Below are 6,849 nucleotides of genomic sequence, written 5' to 3'. Positions count from 1 at the left end.
TATATTTTTTTTTTTTTTTTTAATTTTATAAGCACAAAATACCCGTTACAAAATTGTTACCGTTGCAATAATCAGGAATTTCCTGATTGGTCCAACTCGCCTGACAGGACGCGTGTCAGCATCTGATTGGCCGTGCTGACGCGCCTGTCAGGGCTGCACTTATATTTTTTTTTGCTTTTCCTACCCTCAAAACGCAGCGTTTTGAGGTGAAGCAAAGCAGACGCTTCCTCAAAACGCAGCGTTTTGAGGTGAAGCAAAGCAGACGCTTCCTCAAAACGCTGCGTTTTGAGGTAAGCTTAGCAAAAAAAAAAAATTTAAATGCAGCTAGCACGTGGGGCCCACTTATTCTTGGTCAGTTTTTTAATTTTGCCCAAACTTTGATCAAAAATTAATTTGCCCATGGGCATTTTTAATTTAGACCATTGATGGGGAGTAATTTTTTTTTATTTAGACCCCAAAAACTACCCATAGGCATTTTTCTCCCCATTGGTGGCAATGCTCTTACATTTTATTTATTTATTTTATTTATTTATTTTTTTAATTTTTAATTTTTTATTGTATCATGTAATTTAAAAGGATGAATGTAAATAAAGATGTACATAACTGAAGAATGAAGGATGGACAAATTACATCAGATACACGACTCCTAACACTTAAGAGCGTGACAAACTAAAATACTAGGTTACTTTGGTATATTCGGTATTGTGTGTTTTGAACTAGGGGAAATGTTTATTTCATTTAAATTATGAAAATACTTCGTATTAGAGGAAATCAGCTTTATTCGAACAAATTAGCTACTGCATTAGATAAATACATTGACAAATAAATACATTATGCACAGGAAGTTTAATTAATGTAATGTTATGAATTTCTTTTTAATCTCATGTCGCAGCCAATTCATTTGACAGTAACAATTTAAAATGACTATTACATAAAATTATATATGTAATGTAGCTCACCAAGGCTCAGATTTTCCACAATTTGAGCCGTGAATTACTCCTCCTTCTATGCAAATAAATATGTGTACGTATTGCCATTTTTTAATCTTTCCCCTCATGCATACATGCATCTAGCCATCTATGATCTCTCTTTGATGCTCTTTTGATTGATGTTAATCTTATTGTTATTGTTCGTTTGATATATGAATACACGTGAAGTATAGTTTTAACCGAAAATAATAATCTCCATGTAAATACATATTCAATCAAACAAAATTTAACTCCTTTTACTAAATAGGTCATGGTCTGGCGAATTACGTTCTTTGTGTAAATCATTATTAAGATTTATTTAATAACTCTTATGTTATTATTTTCAATAACTTTTTATCAATGTACTTAACTCATACTTTGTGTAAATCATTATTAAGATTATTAACTAATTTTTAGATTTTTGGGCATGTTCTCTTCAGATTATTTTCAATTTAATTCAGTTCTTAACTTAAACACTAGTTGGATGATTACTGTTATAACGGCTATAAATGAATAAACATGAAATTAAAATAATATATGGCCTACTTAATTATTTAAAAATGGCTAAAAATAAAAAAAATACAAGTAAGATATTACTATGGTCCATATAATTTGGTAAGGTATTTAATGGACAATTCTCGTGGGCTCATTTGCCTCGTCATCTCACATGCTTTTTCACGTGCTATGTCTACCCACCCCATTCACCCTCCACCTCAGCATTATTTTTGCCTTCTAATAACTTCGTCTTTTCTCTCGAATAAATCGTTTAATTTTTTTCTTTTGTCACAATTTTTTTTTTTTTTTTCTTTTTTGGTTACAATATTACAAGTACTCGTATTATCTTTATTCGAATTTTTTTAATTAAAGTACACCATGTTATTATGACAATCCTATGCTGCTTTGTCACTTAATCAAACATAAAAATATTTATAATGCTTGTAAAAAATTACTATTTCTCGTGAGTACTACTTCGAATTAAAATACTACCTCTTTTACATATTATTTGCAATAATTAGAGATTTTTTTCTCTCTACTTTATGTCAAAATCGTTGTAAATAATATGTAACGGAGGTAGTAATACTTCGTACAAATTACGGAGTATAACATAGTTCTAAAATCTAACGGAATATTATATAGTTTGAGAAGGCTTGAGAAGAGAACAATTTACGGCTGAAATTAATACGAGTATATTATTATAATTCGCAAGCTCAAATGATTTGTAATAACCTGATCAATCAACACTATTGTATATTTGTATATGCGACTGAAGTTATCAGCACGTAAAGTTTGCAAATCAATGAGTCAATGTAAGTTTTGACTAATCTGTCGACATTGTCGCAATTAAGACTAAATATTTATAAATTCGACCTAATGTCTTTAAACAAAACATTAAAGTAACATTGCTAATCAAACTACATTGCACAACACAATTTGATACATTATGCTCTATGAATCTATGACATCATTATACTCATGAACTTTGTTCAATTCATATAATTTCTAAGCATGTATATATAAAAACAAATTTTCCCTCATTTGCATCAATATATATATATATATATATATATATATATATATATATATATATATATATATATATATATATATATATACACAAATTTAAACATTAAGCAAAAAATAAAGAAACAAATTGCTAAATGAACTAATAAATCACCATAAATTATCTTCAATTATGTGTGTTTACAATTTCTCAAACACAAATTACAACCAATTAACCAAAAAAAAAACACAAACTCCTACCCCAAATAAAAATTCACTCAAAAAAAAAAAAAAAAAAAAAAAAAAAAAAAAAAGCAAACAAACAAATTTTGGCACACAAAATCCTAAATAAAACCAAAAAAATTACAAGCCAACAATTTGGCCACACCATAATTAAAAATCATCAAATACTTTTACAATTTCTCTTTTTTTATTTTTTTAAAATAACCGAAATTAATTATTTTTCTCAATTTTTACCTGAACGAAACGATGTCGTTTCATCTCAACATTATCTCTTTCTTTTCTTTTTTCTATACCAACATAGAAACCATCACCACCGACACAACAATAATCCAAAACCCTTTCTTCACTCTCTCTCCTCCTTCACTCGAATCATCCGCCGCATCATCGGATTCCGGCGAGTCAGCCGGCGAATCGGCTGGCGAGTCAGCCGAATCATCACTCGGCGGCGCAGGCGGCGACTTATGGTGATGCTTCGACGATTTCGGCGCCTCAGCTTCCGGTGCCGGTGCTGGCGCCGGCGAAATCTCCGCCTTCTTAAAGATCTCCTTCGGCTTCAAAACCTTATCAACGGTGTAAATCGCAACCGGTTCTTCATCAATTAGGGTTCCGGTAACCTTCGCCGTCACAATCTTCGTCTTCAATGTTACCGATTGACCTTCATTTTGAACCTCGAAATCGAATTTCTTCTTACCGTCGGTCGCCAGAGTGTTCATCATTCCATTACTGGACCTCAACATCGCCATTGAGTAGTAGATCGGAACTCCATGGAAGAGTAGGAGAGAGGATTTCTCCTCTTTGGTTAGGTTTTTGAACTTCGGGAGGAAGCTCTTGAAGGCATCGTCGGTGGGACAGAACACCGTCAAGCCGCCCTCGGCGTTGGAGGTGAAGACGTCGAGAGCGTCGGGAAAAGTCTTGAGCGTGTCGGCGAAGGCCTTGCAGCCGTGCGCGGACATAATGTCGGTAATATTCGTCGCCTCGGGCGCGGGCGCGGGCGCCATAGCGTCAGGGTTAGACAATACGTGGGAAATTTGGATGATGGAAATGTTGTAAGGGATTTCTTTGACTGACTTGATAAAGGTAGCGTCGAGGGAAAGAGTGCCGGAATCGTCGGCATCTTTAGTGGCGGCAAAGCCAACTTTGCCGCCTTTGAGATCGGTAATGTTGACGAAGCCAGAGGTTCCGGGGGCGGAACCAGTGGCTTGGAACATAGTGGCGGCAAGGGCGGTACCATCGGTTATTTGATGGAGTTTCTTGGCGCCAAAGTAATCTAGGAGAACATGTAGGGAGAGTACATTTTTGAGGGAGGAGATAGGGAGGTGTTTGGCAATGAGGGAGTTCATAGCGGCATTGTCGACCGCGAGGACGGTGATTGTTTGGCGAGTGTTGATCTCGGGAGCGAGGTGGGTGGTGGTGAGGTAGTGGTTGAAGGTGGAGTATTCAGGGAATTTGGCTAGGATTTTGGTGATGTTGTGTGCATTTGAGGTGGTTGCTAGTAGGAGGAGGAGCAATGCTCCGAAGAGGGATGTTTGCATTGTGAATGTGGTTTGTGGTTTGTGTTTTGTGAATGTGGTGGAGAGAAAAAGTGTGGAAGAAATGAATGAGGTTTGGAAAATGGGAGTGTTGAGAAGTGAGACAAAGAGTAAAGTAGAGAGTGTGGGAGCTAGCTAGAGTGAGTGTGAAGTTGGATGGATAGTGGGTTTAGAGTTGGGGTTGAATTACTAATTGAGCCACTATGAGTTAGTTTTTTGATATTTTGCTTATTATTTGCTAGCTAAGATAATAGGGAGATGGAGAAGCATCTAGTTGATCTTTAAAGTTAATTATACACTTTTTAATCATGTGGTATCGATAAATCAGAATGACTAAATTAAACGTGTGATTTATATAGTTTTATTTCTAAATTTCTCCTATTTTATTTAATAATATGAAGATTATGACAAGGTTGTATTGCTGATATGATATACATACGGAGAGAGTGATGCATATCACATTCATGAAGAAATGGATGCAGTCTCTTATTAACATTTATTTGCATGACTATATTTTAGTCTTCAATCTACGCCACCAACAAAGCTTGCATGAATGTAGAATCTAGTGACGTTAGATTAGGATCCAAAACTCTATATTTTTAGTTACTAATTAAAGCTGACTAATGGCTGTACACTTGTAGTGATGAAGCCCACAATTACATGCATAAGTTATTGATTAATTCATTTATTATTATCTAATTTTGTTTACATTAGATGGAATTTTCTCTATAAAACAGATGAAAGGGAAACGTGTCAAAGTTGAACAATTGTCAAGTTGCCATTGAATCATATACTTGAAGGACAACTATAAATGTCGGGGTTAGGTTTGAATAATTGTCCCAAGTATATACTATAAGGAGGATTTGGTTTGATTTTTGTGTGCTAATATAAAAATTGTGGATTAATCATGGTTAATTAGTGCGGAAAAAAGGTAATGTATGACGGATGTTATCATATGGAACTATGCTACTTTCTCATAATATCAAGCTGTCCAAGATGATTATTGTGAATGACAATTTCCATCCATTGTTTAAGCCTTATAATCAGAAATATCAACTACACTTTTTTATACAACGGTTAAATACTCATAACAATTTCACTTCGTATATATGTAATGTACTAATGTGTATTCTTTTTATCGGGAGAGAAAATCTCTTGTATTATAGTAGCGGCCTAGCTAATTCAATTATACTGATAATTATTACTCGTAACAATAACATACAAAGTATGATCGTTGTGAGAGTTTCAAAATGAAACATCACAAGCAAAAAAGAATTAATATACTCTGTATTACTTGGTTGATTTGTTACCTTTTGTTGTTTTAGAGTAAGTTAAATTGTTCCTACTCTATCAAGGGTGTCTAATTGGGGAATTGTGGTCAAGATTTAGATTTGTAGCATGTGATGATCCAATCATGTGGAGCAAATGTATCAATGGTGAGATTGTATAAAGATTTACACGTCCTTTTCAACCATAAATCCATAATTAAATATAGAGGGATTTAATTTTGTTTATTTATTCTTTTAAATCATACATAAATATGATTCAAAGTATGATTTGTAATTAAATCAATAGATTTTGTGTGGAGCTTGTTAGGGTTCCAATCGTTGCTGCCTATGTTGAGCGGCTATGGTTTGTAATTCGTGGTTTGGCCAGTGGGCAAAACCGCAAAATGAGCTCTTAACACTTGCCTTTGTATTAGCGGTAAGTCAGCAACACATTAAACACGTTAGAAAATGTGTTGAAAATGTGTTGACGTATTACATTCGTTATTTAGGTTAGTTTTCTACAAGATCTACATCATTTTTATCAACTTATAAAGCAAATATATGGCACTTACACAATTATTACAATGGGAAATTAAATTAAAATTTCTTTCAACTCAATTCTAATGTTCATCCACAATCATCATGAATAGGGTGGGTAATATGGCTGCACACTTATACGTAGCCCTCGTCCTCTTGGCCAACGTGCACGGTCCATAAGGCGAGTTGATCTTTGTCATATCGACTATGATCGAAAACCAGGTTGGTATGTAGTCTTTTACAATATTGGTTATGAACATACATTACATTTGAAGGTGGACAAAGATTTTCTAAAAATTCATACATATACTTCTACTCAATTGTTCTCAATAACTCCTTTTAGACCAAGAATAATCAATTTTAATCCATCAACCATGAGTTTTAATTGCGGAAACAATTTAGATAAAATAAATCGAGTAATCTTACTATTATAAATCAAGAACTTTGCTTTGTTAATAATCAAGATTCAAGAAGTTAATTCAATTAAACCTCCAAGGCTCCAACCAACAAAGCTGACTAATATACTGTAAAGAAAAGATTTAGGATTCGGAAAGTACAGTAAAAACTACTCAAAATCACGTGGAAATGGCATCTTAAACAGAAATCAAGGCCATAAATTTAAAGAGTACCCTAAAAATACAAAAAGAATATAATAAAACACTCCACCACAAGTATAGCATAAAGGTAGTTTTTTTTCTTCTAGCTTTCATCTTTCGTGCTGCCCTGCCCCTGCCCTAAGCAAGTAGATACCATCCTCTTGTTACAACTCTTACGAATATTAATGACATCGATCTAGGCATGTAG

General features: G+C 34.0%; 1 pseudogene; it reads right to left on the bottom strand.

Moving 5' to 3' along the window:
- Positions 1 to 2,664: 2,664 nt before the first annotated feature.
- On the bottom strand, positions 2,665 to 4,304 carry LOC145576978 (fasciclin-like arabinogalactan protein 1 pseudogene; annotated as a pseudogene).
- Positions 4,305 to 6,849: the final 2,545 nt, after the last annotated feature.

This window comes from Chenopodium album, chromosome 13 (genome assembly GCF_948465745.1).
Source record: "Chenopodium album chromosome 13, dcCheAlbu1.1, whole genome shotgun sequence".
In the NCBI taxonomy this organism is placed as follows: Eukaryota; Viridiplantae; Streptophyta; class Magnoliopsida; order Caryophyllales; family Amaranthaceae; genus Chenopodium; species Chenopodium album.
Note: the sequence above shows the minus strand (reverse complement) of the source record. Positions and strands in the feature narration are given on the sequence as shown.